The sequence below is a fragment of the Sinohyriopsis cumingii genome, unplaced genomic scaffold (genome assembly GCF_028554795.1).
Source record: "Sinohyriopsis cumingii isolate HCF-2022 unplaced genomic scaffold, ASM2855479v2 utg000127l, whole genome shotgun sequence".
Lineage (NCBI taxonomy): Eukaryota > Metazoa > Mollusca > Bivalvia > Unionida > Unionidae > Sinohyriopsis > Sinohyriopsis cumingii.
In genome coordinates, this window is record NW_028315871.1 from 4328608 (window position 1) to 4346293 (window position 17686).

The following is a 17686-nucleotide window of genomic DNA, read 5'->3' on the forward strand; positions in this document are numbered from 1 at the left end:
TAATTGAGAATTCAAACACAGTAACCGATTAAGAACTCAAAACAGGAAAACAACAGCAGGAGAGAGTGATTATGGAAATCGAGTTTGAGAAATCTAAGAGGAAATCAAGAAAGAAATCAAAAAGAAATAGAATCAGAAATCAAGAAGATGATCTGGGGGCGGGAGAAATCGTGGAAATATCACATTGGAAATCTACGGGGAAATCTAATGATGAGAAATCAATTAGAGAAAGAGTGTGATATATAATATATAATAAAAAATGCACCAGACTAAGATGTATCTAGAATTTGATACGAAGAGTGCTGTGGAGAAATATTTGACCGAAGACGGCAAAATAAGAATTGTGCCGGTTGTGCAACAGCGGGGCAAATTTCATGTGTGGGATTGTAAATTTGATAAGACTGTTGTGGAGGAGTTCAATCGATGCTATCTGGGGGAAATCAGGGTTAATGAAATCTTGCTGAAATCTGGGCGGCGAAGACTGGCAATCGATCTGGATGAAAAGAAATCAGTGGCGGAATTAGAAAAGTTTTGTGAACGAGAGTATCCTGGGGAGAAGAAATTTATTTATACAACGACACATGGACATCACGTTGTGTTTCCGGAGATCATCGTGGACTACGAGACGCATAAATCAGTGCTGAAATCGTTGGCAGAGCGATATGGGAAAAACGTGGATGCACAAGCGGGGTTGTATAGTTTGAAACTGGTTGGGACGAAATCGGATAAACCGGAAAGTGTGTGCAAGAGATCTTTGGACGGGTTGACGTGCTATCAATCTCTGGTGTCGATTTGTGAAAATGTTGAGGTTGAGGTCGAGAGAAGTGAGTGCGATGGAGAAATACCCTCGGAAGATGTTGCGGCAATATCTATGGCGCTGACTGGAGCGACTGATCAAATCCATGAGATGGTTTGGAGTAGTGGGAACATGATGAGTTATCGTCGTGAACCGGGGCATCACTGTGGGATCTGTCAGCGGAGACACGGGTGGAATGGGAAGTATGTCGCGGATAAGTGCGAAAATGTGCTTGTGGTCAATCACGATGATTTTTATATGGTCAAGTGTCCTAGAAGTCTTGGTGCTGGGAAGTATGTTATGGTTTACAAGAACGATGAGAACAGAGTTAATAAATATTTAATCAGTACGGTGAAAGATCATCGTGTCGAGAAGATTGTTAACTCGCTGCCAGTTACGGAAAGAGATCCAAACTATATAAAGTATTTGTTGAAGTATCAACGAACCCGGAAATATCCGGGAGAGTTTCCTTCGAGAAATATGGCAATAAAATATACTGAACCACCTTGTTATTTGGGAGGACAGGGCTGCAGAATCATTGACGGGGACTACATAGATGGGTCGGCCTGTGGAATGGGAAAGTCTGAGGCGACATGGAAAGCAATCGCAGATGAGAAGTCTGTGTTATATATTAGTTACAGAAAGACATTATCAGCGAAGACTGCTGCGGAAAATAATTGCAAGTTATACTCAGATATAACTGGAGAAATTAAGTGTGATGAACAGCGCGTAGTTATACAAATAGATTCGATAAGCAGAGTTACTGAGGCGCCTGGAATACTTATCCTGGACCAGTTCCATGGTATGTTGCGACAAATATTTAACAAGTCACCGCAAGAAAGTAAAAAACTTTGGGATAAGCTGACTAAGTTAATGCTGCTGGTGGGACAAAGGGTCACACTAGAGGCTTATGCTAACGACGCTGATGTTGAGATACTGCGGGCGATGAGAGTCGAGCCAAAATTCTTCATAAACAATTACAAAATTGATACTGGGAAAACTATCACAGAAATTAGTTCGCATGAAAACAATGAGGCTTCGTTGTGGAGATATGTCGAAGAGGACAGGAATAATCACGTTGCGGTGTTTTGTCATTCTAAGCGACATGTTGAGCGACTGGCCGTGGAAGGACAACAACGTGAAGTCTCATTAGGTAAGTATCACGCTGACACCGATGCCGCGCAGAAGAAGAAAGATTTCTCTGATGTCACGGAAGCGTTCAAGGACAAGCAAGTAATCATTTTCAACAGCACACTAGAAGCGGGAGTTAGTATCGTTGATGAGAGATTTACTAGAATGTATGTATTCTCGGGAATGATTGGATCGGTCGAGGCACTGATTCAGGCCATCCACAGATTCAGAAATATTAGCGAAATTTATTATTCAGCTGAAAAAATAAATTACTCTGGGGCGCGAGGCAATACGAGATTGTTGACGCACGACGATATCATAGCGAGAATAATACAAAATGACAGTGAGATGAGTGAGGCCGACCGGAAAAAAGAACTTAGTCTTCCGAGCACATCAGACATCAATAGCACTTATGGCCGGGCATTTATCAGTGTTAGGTTAGAACAGAACAACTCAGAGAAATATTTCAACCAAAGACTCTTTGCGATGCTCGAGCGAACAGGATACAAATATATCGGAGCAGCTCCGGACAGTTATGTCGCGTGGAAAGAACGGCGGGAGAAAAAAACAGCAGAAACTTATCGATGAGATAATCTGCGACAACAGTAAGGTTGACCCGTGGTTGCTAAAGAGCGTTGGTGAGCGTATGTTGGATTCGATGAAACCACCGCGGCGAGAACAATCAGAACAGTCGAATGACGATGATGAAGATTTTGATCTTGAAGAGCTGCTGAACTCTGGCCCAGAGGAGCCGACAATAAAATACTACAAGTACGACAAAGACGACCGGTGTGATAGTTACCAGAAGAAATTTAAATACGCCTGCGGAGTCTATCAACGAAATTTCATCAAAGAACAACCAACTATTGTCGAGCAAGCGTATCACGACTCGACTTACAACCACAGAGATGCCGGGGAAAAACTGATCCGACACACCGGTAATGATAATTTATACGACGACACAAGAAAATGTTACGGAGACGAGAAGCACCTGAAGTACAGGCGAAAACACATTAATGCGTTAACGGCGCAGTGTGATCTGCCACCGTGCGTGAGTTATCAAGATCAGGTCGAAGTCGACCTTAACAACGCCGCGAAAATAATTCTGAAATCACCGGAGAAATATCAGGAGTTAGTCAACGAGAACATAATTCGGGCGCGAGGACCAAAGACACTAAAATCGGTTAAAGAAGGACTAAAGCAGCTATAAAGATACTTCGGTGGAGAAGCCAGAGCTAAGGACAAGATAAATGCGAGGCGAGGAAAATATATACTGCACTATCTACAGCGACCGAAGCCAGATTGTTTTAACCTGCAGATATGGCGCGAGATGATTATCGACGACGATGAGTCGCCGTGGGTTATCAAAGACATTTTAGCAACTGATGACCAAACGGTATGGTTAAAGTTTTTCATATGGAAGTATAACAGATGGTTTGAGAGATTCGAACAAGAGTAGTCGATGAGAGTGAAATATTAGAGTTGAGATACAAAATGTTGGAAGTGGCAGGATTATACAATATTATATTGGAAGTCTGCCACTTCCAACATTTTTAAAGTTGACACTAATATCGACCCTGAAAAAATGATTAAAAAAAACGGTCATGACATACCAGGTCGGAGCAGATATATAATAATATTATTGCATAAAATTTGCTACTTAGCACTTTCTGACACGACAAAATAGGTTATTAAAAAAACATAAAACATGAAGCCGATAAGAGTGAAGTATTAGAGTTGACATACAAAATGTTGGAAGTGGCAGGATTATACAATATTATATTGGAAGTCTGCCACTTCCAACATTTTTGTACTTTCATGTCGAAAGGTGACATAAAAATCGGCAGAAAAAAATCACCCATGACAAGCCAAGTCGAAAACGGGGCGAACTAGCAGACTCATTTTATTTTCTTTATGTATTTTGCTACTTCACCCCTTTTCTGTACTAACTCTAATATTGTTGTGTCATGACATGACGAAACTAGCAGACTCATTTTATTTGTTAGTTGTGCTCGGGTAGATTGTCACCGTGATTATTTTATTTTTTCAGATGCACTAGTGATGTTAGGCATATTAGATAAATGATAACAGATATATTATAGTAGAGATAATATGTTAGCAATAAATGATTTAGTGCAAATACACCGCGGTGATGGATACTACGAGATAATAAAAACTGCGGATCCGCCGGGTCTTTCCGAGGAAGAATTGGAGTGTCGGCGGCAACAGCAAGGAGAGGCTACAATGAAGGTTTTGAAGACGCTGGCTGCCATCCGACGGCGGCGCGATACTGAGCGATATCGACAGCGACAACAAGAAATCAAAAATGATCTGCAGCGGCAACAACAACAACAACAACAACAAGAACTACAGCGACTACAAGAACTGCAGCAGCAACAACAACAAGAACTACAGCGACTACAAGAACAGTGGCAACAGCGACAACAAGAACATGCGCCACCGCGACACAACGTCAAAAAACAGCATCGAAACAACCGCAAGTGGTAGCGCGGGGTAAAAAGAATATTGTTGGGCGGGCCCAATTAAGCGGTGATTTCCTGCTGCTGTTGTTGGTGGTGGCTTTTTCGGCTGGTATCGCGCCAGAAACTCTTCGATGGTCGGCGTTTTTGTGCCCCAATTGAGCGATCTTAGTTTTCGTTGGTTGTAGTAGTTGAGTGAGGTTCTGTAGGCGTTACGACCACAACCGTTACAAAGTTGTATCTTGCCGCGGACTCCAATGCCACACTTTAAACACGGTCTTGATCCGGCGTTAGCTCCTGTTCTCATTGCATAACTGTGGATTGTGCAATATTCACCGGTGCATGGTTTTTCGCAAATTACTGTCGATTTGGGAAATAACCATTTGCATTTATTCTCTGCCATTGTTATATACTTTTGTGTGTATTTAATATGTTATAACGATATCATATTTCTTTTTTGTTGTGCTTCATGAAACGCCTGAATCTCTGCGACGAGATCAGCAATGATTTTCTCGAGATTCTCTACCCTGACAATCAAATCTTGAATATCGGCGGTGATACTATAAGTAGCGAGCTCAACTTGTTCCGGAGATATCGAATTATCTGCCATTATATAACAAATACTTTTTGTTAATTATCTCGCATAATTTTTATTATACTGTTATTCTGGTGTCGCGAGGGTTTATTTTTTCGGCGGCGTGCCATCAAAGAATAACGTGGCAACGATAACATAATGATATGAACATTATAGAAGAATCTTGGAATCGGCGATAACAGTGGATCTCTCAGAAATTATAGCGCCACGAAGTATTTTCAGTATTTTGTCGCGTGTGATGAAAAACCTGGTTTTCGAGAAACCCTGGTTTTATTCACAACTCCATGATTATCACTGTTTTTATTTTTTCGCCATGATTTTTACATGATTTTCACAACATACTCGCATGATTTTTCCAACAACATCAACAGCAGCTGATACATTTTATAATTGTTGATGCTGTTGTAATTTTTGTTATAATTTTTATTATGATTTTTATAAATGCCTGCCCGAGCGACATACCTGTCACCGAAGCAAGAGACAGAAATATTTCAACTGCGCGGCAAGTGCAAGGTCATCGACATATGTCGGCGATATCATATCGGGACGCAACGGTGCTACGAAATCTGGGCCCATGACAACAGTGTCGTTGAGTTTCCCACGGCACTGAAAGGAATTACTGGAGGTGGTAGTGAGCGGGCTAATGCTGCCAAAGAAGCTATTAATTCTCTTGATGAACTACTTTCGTTACAACAATCGAAACTCACCGCAATGAATCTGCGTAAGGTCGCGCTGGAGAACAACATTGCAACGAGAGAAATCACAATTGGCGAGTTAGAACAACTTGATATTGACCGAGAAAAAGTGGCACAGGAACTAACTGCGGCGCGAAACTACGCCGAAGAACTCGCGAGGTTACGTCGACAGCGTGACGATAGTGATCTGACACTACAACAACTGCGCGAGGCCGTCGATAATTGCACCGCAGAGATACAACGATACCATCAAATATCACAGGATAACCAAAACGAGATTAAACTGCTGCGCACCAGCATCGACCGCGACAACGATGCGCTCCAAGAACTTCTTCGGGCACGAGATTCTGCCCGCGCCAACATAAAAAAAATACAGGACGAGAATGAGAAATTGTGTCGGAAGTATGAGAGCGTTACCAAAATCATTGAAGAGAATCGAAAAATTATCGATGAGCTTGATCGTATTCGATTAACGCAGCAGATTCGGCTACAACAAGAGTCTGTCGAGAACGCAGTGGAAAGAACTATAATGGATAACATTAACTGAAATTGCGATAATGACATAACGCTGTTGTGTTGATTCCGTCGCGAGTGAATCTCTTGTCGTCAAAGTTATTTAGTCCGACTTTTGTAATCTCGTCGGTGACAACTTCGTGACAATATGATCTAAAACCTCGTGTCGTTACAGTTTTTAGTGCGGTGCCGGGTGTTCTTGCCAGCGCATCCATGTAGTCGTCGAAAGACAATTTAGTTTTGACATAAACGTTATTGACTCCTTTGGGGGTAACCCACATTATACTTATATTTTATCTCTAATAAAAAGTGTATTCAAAAAAATAATTCCTGTAGCGCTCAGATAAACAATATAATAACTTGCTGCTGGGCTACAGTGAAATAGCATCAACTGTTGCCAACATCATGAAAAGTTTATGTTAGGGACTTTGATTTGTGCCCGATACAGCATCTTGTTGTGCTTTCTTTGCTGCTAATTTTTCTTGTAGTCGCATTCTTGCTGTGGTGCTTCTGTCTTCAAGTATCTTACCCAACAGTTTGGTTCCATAGCGGGTTTTTGATGATGCTCTGATGTTATCCTGGTGGGGCTTAATTCGTAGTGTTGATTTTGGGTTTGTCATGTAGTGCGACTCAATTACGGCATCAATCTTCGTTGCTGAAATTGGCATGATATCAAATTATTATTTTTTTTTTTAATATATAAATTGAACAATTAAAAGTGTATCGTAATATATAATATAGAATGTCAAGTGGAATCAAGGCAGCAATGCAGCGTCGTCGTGATGCCTTTGAAAAACTAAAAGCCCTTATGCCAGGCCGTGTTGAGTGGCCAAAATCAAATGTGGAGCTTGCAGCGATGTTGGACAAGATAGCGTTTCTCGAGAAACATCTTACTGCCACTCGGTTAGGTAAGTTTCACGTCGAAGAGACGTTTAAGGGACTTGGTCAAGAGTTCACATTTATTCCCGATTCGCCAGAGTATAACAGAATTGACGCGCAAGATATTCGCGAGATTATCAAGGCTGTGTTGCCACCGATGCTGAAGAAATATCCGGCGTTGAAAGTTAATCTCCTCTATGATGTTGAAATGAGCGCGTTAAGCGATCCAACAAAGAAAGCACAACGAGATCTTCGCGCGCACCATCAAATTGTTTATGCGGCAAGTGATCTTGATGCGGTTGCTGACGCGTTTCACCAGAGTATTGAGGAAGTATTTGAGAAACATCAAATACCAGGATCTGGTTGGGTTGTCGATGAAGTTAATAAAATCAAAGTTCGTGCAGACTCATTTAGTATGTCCCGGGTGGGCACTTACTGTCCGCTGCCGGACTCTATCATTGCAAAGCGGGCTTGTGTTAACGTGAAGAACAGCGACCATAAGTGTGTTATGTGGGCGCTGTTGTCGACGTTGTATCCCGCGGCGAAAAATCCCGACCGGGTCAGCAAGTATACGCAGCATCAACATGTGCTTGATCTGACCGGAACTGACTTTCCGACGCCCCCGGAACAAATCAGACAAATCGAGACACAAAATCAGATTTTATTTCCCAGCGGGATTAATGTGTACACACTTGACAAGAAAACGCTGAAACCAAATCCATACGATATTTCTCCCACGGCGAAGCATGTAATTGACGACTCAGCGGTTAATCTGTTGCTGTGGAACAATCACTATTGTTGGATAAAACATTTTAGTCGGTTTTTGAGTTCATCAGCTACTGCACATCATGGTAAGATGTATCACTGTTATAGTTGTCTCACAGGATACACCAGCCAACAGAAACTTGCCGAACACAACAAATACTGTTATGAGGTGGCTCCAGTTGTTACTCCGACCGCCAACAACAACATTCTATGTTTCCGGAAATATCAGCACGAGAACAAAATGCCATTTATTATCTATGGCGACTTTGAGTCGTTTATTGTCCCCGTGAACTCCAATCGCAGGTCACGACACACTAGATGTGTGCAGCAACATATTCCCGCGAGTTATTGTCTCAACACTGTCTGTATCGTTGACAAATACTCGGTGTTATCTCCTGTTTATCGAGTCAATCACCACGATGATTTGCCGCCGGAGGTTCACATGCTAAAATATTTATTTGCAGAACAGGCACGAATAACAAAGATACTTGCTGTCGATGACAAATACACGAAATTCGAATCATACAAGTCCACGAACACTTGCTATCGCTGCAGAAAACCACTGGCGGCAGAGAAAGTTCCTCTAGTCAATGTTTTCGCGGACAAATATATTGGAGCTGTTCATGAGCGGTGTAGACAGTTTCAAAAGTTTATCCCGGTTGTGTTTCACAATCTTCGAGGTTATGATGGACACTTTATTCTTCGCGCACTTGGTCATCCCGAAATAGTCAAATACTGCAACGACAACAATATCAAGATTGGTTGTATCCCCAACAACTCTGAAAGGTTATTATCGTTGACTATTGGCAATCTGAGGTTTATCGACAGTATACAATTCATCAACTCATCGCTGGACAATCTGGCACGAAACTGTAGTAACCTGCGGCACACCAAGAATATTTTCCCGAGCAGTTCTGCGACAAGAAGATATTCAAAGGAATATTTCCTTATGAGCATTTTACTGGACCGTGGATCTTTCACGAGCGCTCACTTCCGCCGCAACAAGCATTTCATTCTTCACTAAACAGCAGCGATATCACCGATGAACAGTATCAACAAGCGATCACTGCGTGGGACAATTTCCACTGCGAGACTTTCGGCGACTATCATCACGCGTATCTGCAGTTAGATGTGCTGTTGTTGACTGATGTTTTCGAAGAGTTCAGAGTAACCTCGATGACGCAGTATAAACTCGATCCTGCCCACTATTTCTCCGCGCCCGGTCTGTCGTGGGATGCGGCACTGAAACACTCCCGGGTCAAACTTGAGTTGCTCACAGATCCTGACATGTACTTGTTCATCGAAAAAGGAACTCGCGGCGGGATTTCGACGATAACAAAGAAATATTCCTGCGCCAACAACAAATATCTCCACGACACTGATCCCGCCTTCGACAGCAAATTTATTTGTTACTTAGATGCGAATAATCTTTATGGCACTACTATGTCGGCACCGTTGCCGTATGGCGGTTTCAAATGGATTCCACCAGAAGAGTTTAATACCGAACACAACGATCCTGATGTTGGTTATTTCGTTGAGGTCGACGTCGAATACCCGGCGCGGTTACATGATCAACATAATTATTATCCATTTTTGCCAGAGCATATCGTGATTCGCGATGATATGTTGTCGCCGCAACAACTAGCACTGCGAACAAACGGCGGTTGTCCTTATAACAAACTCGTGCCGAATTTATTCGATAAACACAATTACATTTGTCACTGGGCGCTGCTGAAACAAGCTCTTGATGCTGGTCTTGTCCAGAAGAAAGTTCATCGTGTGCTGCAGTTCTCACAACGACCTTGGTTAAAGTCGTATATAGATGCGAACACCGCACGAAGAACCGCCGCGAAGACTGATTTTGAGAAGGACTTCTTCAAGCTCATGAACAATTCTGTGTTTGGGAAGACAATGGAAAATGTGCACAGGCGAGTCAACGTCGAAATAGTAAATAATGTTGTCCGGCGCAATAAACTAGTCCGCGACAGTAATATTCAGCATACCAAGAGAATCTCGCATAGACTTGTCATGATCACAAGAAAACAGCGGACAATAAATCTGAATAAACCGATTTATGTTGGCGCGGCAGTGCTGGATTTGTCGAAGACGATTATATATGACTTTCACTACGGGTTCTTTCGAAAACATTTCCCGGCGTCAACGCTGTTGATGACCGACACTGATTCACTCGTTATGAGGTTGCCTGTGATGATCTTTATCAGGAAATATTTAACAACCGCGAGTTGTTTGATCTGTCAGATGTGGACGCGAACGGCATCATGGGCCAATTTCGCGACATAACGAACAAGAAAGTAATTGGCAAATTCAAAGACGAACTCGTGTTTAGGCCAATTCGCGAATTCTGTGGACTCAGATCAAAGATGTACGCGCTGATCACCGAAGATGATGTTACCGTGAAGAAGGCCAAAGGAGTCAATAACGTTTATGTCAAAACTAAATTGTCTTTCGACGACTACATGGATGCGCTGGCAAGAACACCCGGCACCGCACTAAAAACTGTAACGACACGAGGTTTTAGATCATATCGTCACGAAGTTGTCACCGACGAGATTACAAAAGTCGGACTAAATAACTTTGACGACAAGAGATTCACTCGCGACGGAATCAACACAACAGCGTTAGGTCATTATCGCAATTTCAGTTAATGTTATCCATTATAGTTCTTTCCACTGCGTTTTCGACAGACTCTTGTTGTAGCCGAATCTGCTGCGTTAATCGAATATGATCAAGCTCATCGATAATTTTTCGATTCTCTTCAATGATTTTGGTAACGCTCTCATACTTCCGACACAATTTCTCATTCTCGTCCTGTATTTTTTTTATGTTGGCGCGGGCAGAATCTCGTGCCCGAAGAAGTTCTTGGAGCGCATCGTTGTCGCGGTCGATGCTGGTACGCAGCAGTTTAATCTCGTTTTGTTTATCCTGTGATATTTGATGGTATCGTTGTATCTCTGCGGTGCAATTATCGACGGCCTCGCGCAGTTGTTGTAGTGTCAGATCACTATCGTCACGCTGTCGACGTAACCTCGCGAGTTCTTCGGCGTCGTTTCGCGCCGCAGTTAGTTCCTGTGCCACTTTTTCTCGGTCAATATCAAGTTGTTCTAACTCGCCAATTGTGATTTCTCTCGTTGCAATGTTGTTCTCCAGCGCGACCTTACGCAGATTCATTGCGGTGAGTTTCGATTGTTGTAACGAAAGTAGTTCATCAAGAGAATTAATAGCTTCTTTGGCAGCATTAGCCCGCTCACTACCACCTCCAGTAATTCCTTTCAGTGCCGCAGGAAACTCAACGACACTGTTGTCACGGGCCCAGATTTCGTAGCACCGTCGCGTCCCGATATGATATCGCCGACATATGTCGATGACCTTGCACTTGCTGCGCAGTTGAAATATTTCTATCTCTTGCTTCGGTGACAGGTATGTCGCTCGGGCAGGCATTTATAAAAATCATAATAAAAATTATAACAAAAATTACAACAGCATCAACAATTATAAAATTTATCAGCTGCTGTTGATGTTGTTGGAAAAATCATGCGAGTATGTTGTGAAAATCATGTAAAAATCATGGTGAAAAAATAAAAACAGTGATAATCATGGAGTTGTGAATAAAACCAGGGTTTCTCGGAAAACCAGGTTTTTCATCACACGCGACAAAACACTGAAAATACTTCGTGGCGCTATAATTTCTGAGAGATCCACTGTTATCGCCGATTCCAAGATTCTTCTATAATTTTCATATCATTATGTTATCGTTGCCACGTTATTCTTTGATGGCACGCCGCCGAAAAAATAAACCCTCGCGACACCAGAATAACAGTATAATAAAAATTATGCGAGATAATTAACAAAAAGTATTTGTTATATAATGGCAGATAATTCGATATCTCCGGAACAAGTTGAGCTCGCTACTTATAGTATCACCGCCGATATTCAAGATTTGATTGTCAGGGAAGAGAATCTCGAGAAAATCATCGCTGATCTCGTCGCAGAGATTCAGGCGTTTCATGAAGCACAACAAAAAAGAAATATGATATCGTTATAACATATTAAATACACACAAAAGTATATAACAATGGCAGAGAATAAATACAAATGGTTATTTCCCAAATCGACAGTAATTTGCGAAAAACCATGCACCGGTGAATATTGCACAATCCACAGTTATGCAATGAGAACAGGAGCTAACGCCGGATCAAGACCGTGTTTAAAGTGTGGCATTGGAGTCCGCGGCAAGATACAACTTTGTAACGGTTGTGGTCGTAATGCCTACAGAACCTCACTCAACTACTACAACCAACGAAAACTAAGATCGCTCAATTGGGGCACAAAAACGCCGACCATCGAAGAGTTTCTGGCGCGATACCAGCCGAAAAAAGCCACCACCAACAACAGCAGCAGGAAATCACCGCTTAATTGGGCCCGCCGAACAATATTTTTTTTACCCCGCGCTACCACTTGCGGTTGTTTAGACGCTGTTTTTTGACGTTGTGTCGCGGTGGAAGTCGCGGCGGCGCATGTTCTTGTTGTCGCTGTTGCCACTGTTCTTGTAGTCGCTGTAGTTCTTGTTGTTGTTGCTGCTGCAGTTCTTGTAGTCGCTGTACTTCTTGTTGTTGTTGTTGTTGTTGTTGCCGCTGCAGACCATTTTTGATTTCTTGTTGTCGCTGTCGATATCGCTCAGTATCGCGCCGCCGTCAGATGGCAGCCAGCGTCTTCAAAACCTTCATTGTAGCCTCTCCTTGCTGTTGCCGCCGACACTCCAATTCTTCCTCGGAAAGACCCGGTGGATCCGCAGTTTTTATTATCTCGTAGTATCCATCACCGCGGTGTATTTGCACTAAATCATTTATTGCTAACATATTATCTCTACTATAATATATATATTATCATTTATCTAATATGCCTAACATCACTAGTGCATCTGAAAAAATAAAATAATCACGGTGACAATCTACCCGAGCACAACTAGCAAATAAAATGAGTCTGCTAGTTTCGTCATGTCATGACACAACAATATTAGAGTTAGTACAGAAAAGGGGTGAAGTAGCAAAATACATAAAGAAAATAAAATGAGTCTGCTAGTTCGCCCCGTTTTCGACTTGGCATGTCATGGGTGATTTTTTTCTGCCGATTTTTATGTCACCTTTCGACATGAAAGTACAAAAATGTTGGAAGTGGCAGATTTCCAATATAATATTGTATAATCCTGCCACTTCCAACATTTTGTATCTCAACTCTAATACTTCACTCTTATCGGCTTCATGTTTTATGTTTTTTTAATAACCTATTTTGTCGTGTCAGAAAGTGCTAAGTAGCAAATTTTATGCAATAATATTATTATATATCTGCTCCGACCTGGTATGTCATGCCCGTTTTTTTTTAATCATTTTTTCAGGGTCGATATTAGTGTCAACTTTAGAAATGTTGGAAGTGGCAGACTTCCAATATAATATTGTATAATCCTGCCACTTCCAACATTTTGTATCTCAACTCTAATATTTCACTCTCATCGACTACTCTTGTTCGAATCTCTCAAACCATCTGTTATACTTCCATATGAAAAACTTTAACCACGCCGTTTGGTCATCAGTTGCTAAAATGTCTTTGATAACCCACGGCGACTCATCGTCGTCGATAATCATCTCGCGCCATATCTGCAGGTTAAAACAATCTGGCTTCGGTCGCTGTAGATAGTGCAGTATATATTTTCCTCGCCTCGCATTTATCTTGTCCTTAGCTCTGGCTTCTCCACCGAAGTATCTTTATAGCTGCTTTAGTCCTTCTTTAACCGATTTTAGTGTCTTTGGTCCTCGCGCCCGAATTATGTTCTCGTTGACTAACTCCTGATATTTCTCCGGTGATTTCAGAATTATTTTCGCGGCGTTGTTAAGGTCGACTTCGACCTGATCTTGATAACTCACGCACGGTGGCAGATCACACTGCGCCGTTAACGCATTAATGTGTTTTCGCCTGTACTTCAGGTGCTTCTCGTCTCCGTAACATTTTCTTGTGTCGTCGTATAAATTATCATTACCGGTGTGTCGGATCAGTTTTTCCCCGGCATCTCGGTGGTTGTAAGTCGAGTCGTGATACGCTTGCTCGACAATAGTTGGTTGTTCTTTGATGAAATTTCGTTGGTAGACTCCGCAGGCGTATTTAAATTTCTTCTGGTAACTATCACACCGGTCGTCTTTGTCGTACTTGTAGTATTTTATTGTCGGCTCCTCCGGGCCAGAGTCCAGCAGCTCTTCAAGATCAAAATCTTCATCATCGTCATTCGACTGTTCTGATTGTTCTTGCCGCGGTGGTTTCATCGAATCCAACATACGCTCACCAACGCTCTTTAGCAACCACGGGTCAACCTTACTGTTGTCGCAGATTATCTCATCGATAAGTTTCTGCTGTTTATTCTCCCGCCGTTCTTTCCACGCGACATAACTGTCCGGAGCTGCTCCGATATATTTGTATCCTGTTCGCTCGAGCATCGCAAAGAGTCTTTGGTTGAAATATTTCTCTGAGTTGTTCTGTTCTAACCTAACACTGATAAATGCCCGGCCATAAGTGCTATTGATGTCTGATGCACTCGGAAGACTAAGTTCTTTTTTCCGGTCGGCCTCACTCATCTCACTGTCATTTTGTATTATTCTCGCTATGATATCGTCGTGCGTCAACAATCTCGTATTGCCTCGCGCCCCAGAGTAATTTATTTTTTCGGCTGAATAATAAATTTCGCTAATATTTCTGAATCTGTGGATGGCCTGAATCAGTGCCTCAACCGATCCAATCATTCCCGAGAATACATACATTCTAGTAAATCTCTCATCAACGATACTAACTCCCGCTTCTAGTGTGCTGTTGAAAATGATTACTTGCTTGTCCTTGAACGCTTCCGTGACATCAGAGAAATCTTTCTTCTTCTGCGCGGCATCGGTGTCAGCATGATAATAACCTAATGAGACTTCACGTCATTGTCCTTCCACGGCCAGTCGCTCAACATGTCGCTTAGAAGGACAAAACACCGCAACGCGATTATTCCTGTCCTCTTCGACATATCTCCACAACGACGCCTCATTGTTTTCATGCGAACTAATTTCTGTGATAGTTTTCCCGGTATCAATTTTGTAATCGTTTATGAAGAATTTTGGCTCGACTCTCATCGCCCGCAGTATCTCAACATCAGCGTCGTTAGCATAAGCCTCTAGTGTGACCCTTTGTCCCGCCAGCAGCATTAACTTAGTCAGCTTATCCCAAAGTTTTTTACTTTCTTGCGGTGACTTGTTAAATATTTGTCGCAACATACCATGGAACTCGTCCAGGATAAGTATTCCAGGCGCCTCAGTAACTCTGCTTATCGAATCTATTTGTATAACTACGTGCTGTTCATCACACTTAATTTCTCCAGTTATATCTGAGTATAACTTGCAATTATTTTCCGCAGCAGTCTTCGCTGATAATGTCTTTCTGTAACTAATATATAACACAGACTTCTCATCTGCGATTGCTTTCCACGTCGCCTCAGACTTTCCCATTCCACAGGCCGACCCATCTATGTAGTCCCCGTCAATGATTCTGCAGCCCTGTCCTCCCAAATAACAAGGTGGTTCAGTATATTTTATTGCCATATTTCTCGAAGGAAACTCTCCCGGATATTTCCGGGTTCGTTGATACTTCAACAAATACTTTATATAGTTTGGATCTCTTTCCGTAACTGGCAGCGAGTTAACAATCTTCTCGACACGATGATCTTTCACCGTACTGATTAAATATTTATTAACTCTGTTCTCATCGTTCTTGTAAACCATAACATACTTCCCAGCACCAAGACTTCTAGGACACTTGACCATATATAAATCATCGTGATTGACCACAAGCACATTTTCGCACTTATCCGCGACATACTTCCCATTCCACCCGTGTCTCCGCTGACAGATCCCACAGTGATGCCCTGGTTCACGACGATAACTCATCATGTTCCCACTACTCCAAACCATCTCATGGATTTGATCAGTCGCTCCAGTCAGCGCCATAGATATTGCCGCAACATCTTCCGAGGGTATTTCTCCATCGCACTCACTTCTCTCGACCTCAACCTCAACATTTTCACAAATCGACACCAGAGATTGATAGCACGTCAACCCGTCCAAAGATCTCTTGCACACACTTTCCGGTTTATCCGATTTCGTCCCAACCAGTTTCAAACTATACAACCCCGCTTGTGCATCCACGTATTTCCCATATCGCTCTGCCAACGATTTCAGCACTGATTTATGTGTCTCGTAGTCCACGATGATCTCCAGAAACACAACGTGATGTCCATGTGTCGTTGTATAAATAAATTTCTTCTCCCCAGGATACTCTCGTTCACAAAACTTTTCTAATTCCGCCACTGATTTCTTTTCGTCCAGATCGATTGCCAGTCTTCGCCGCCCAGATTTCAGCACGATTTCATTAACCCCGATTTCCCCCAGACAGCATCGATTGAACTCCTCCACAACAGTCTTATCAAATTTACAATCCCACACATGAAATTTGCCCCGCTGTTGCACAACCGGCACAATTCTTATTTTGCCGTCTTCGGTCAAATATTTCTCCACAGCACTCTTCGTATCAAATTCCAGATACATCTTAGTCTGGTGCATTTCTTAAATTCTACAAGACATTTGGTCAGGTGTTCAAACAGATGGTATGCACTGTATAAAATTATACAAAAACAAGGCTGATAACAGCTTTTCAGTTCTGTATCAAACTATCTAAGAATACAGAGCTAACGAAATGTTCAATTAAATCTGACCATGTTCCACTGCAGGAATATGTCCATTAATTCAGTTATGACAATTCTTGTGGATATCCCTTTACAAGATGAACCATTTAACTACACCTGATTTCCAGCATGCCAATCTGTTAAAAATTTCTTTGTCTTTTCAAAACACTGTTAAATATGCCATAATCCTCCTGGGTTTACAGTTGCGCAGATACATTTAAATAGTTGTGAACATGGCATTCTACTGACCAATTATGTGATTTAACTGTTTCCAAGTATTCAAGTCTTGTATTTAGTCACACTGATTATAATCCACATTTTAAGAAATTTGCTGCATCAGAACCTGTAGTCCAAAGCACACGCAAAAACTTTACAGCACACTCACTCTTAAAACACAATAGTGTAGCATGTATGTAAATTTATGCATTATAAAGTTCATGAAATTTGTTTAATGTGGCAAATTATAAGCTGAAATAATGCACAAAAACCAAAAGTTTGTGAAGATTTGATCAGTTAATTGTTAAATAAATGAGAGAAAATGCGTCTAAAGTGGGGATCGCTTAAACTGAAACTTATATGTCATGAACTGCTACATAAATCTCACAAACCAAATAAAAGGCTACATCATTTTCATCTAGTGGGTGGGTTATGAGCAACATGGTTGTAATTTAAATATCGTTAGTAGATAAAAATGACATACGCATGAGGGAGTAAACACATAAAGGTTTCAAGACTTGGTTGCGTTTCAAAAAGAAATGTCAAAGAGTTGTCAAGAGATTACAAATGTAGCCTAACAAGGGTTCATCTTGGGTCCAACTTCTTCAATGGAAAGCATTGACAGAGGCATTAGAACTCACTCAACACTAAAATGCCAAAGTGGTTGTTGGACAGTAGGCCAATGTCTACATTATAAAGCGTTCTCCACTTGTCATTTGTCTTGTTGCTATGTTTGAAAGCACAGTTATATTAATTTTATCATTGGACAAGGATTTGCTTTGCCTGAAAGATTCCAAAACTCAATAGGATCAGCTGATCGATATTTCACTCAGTGAT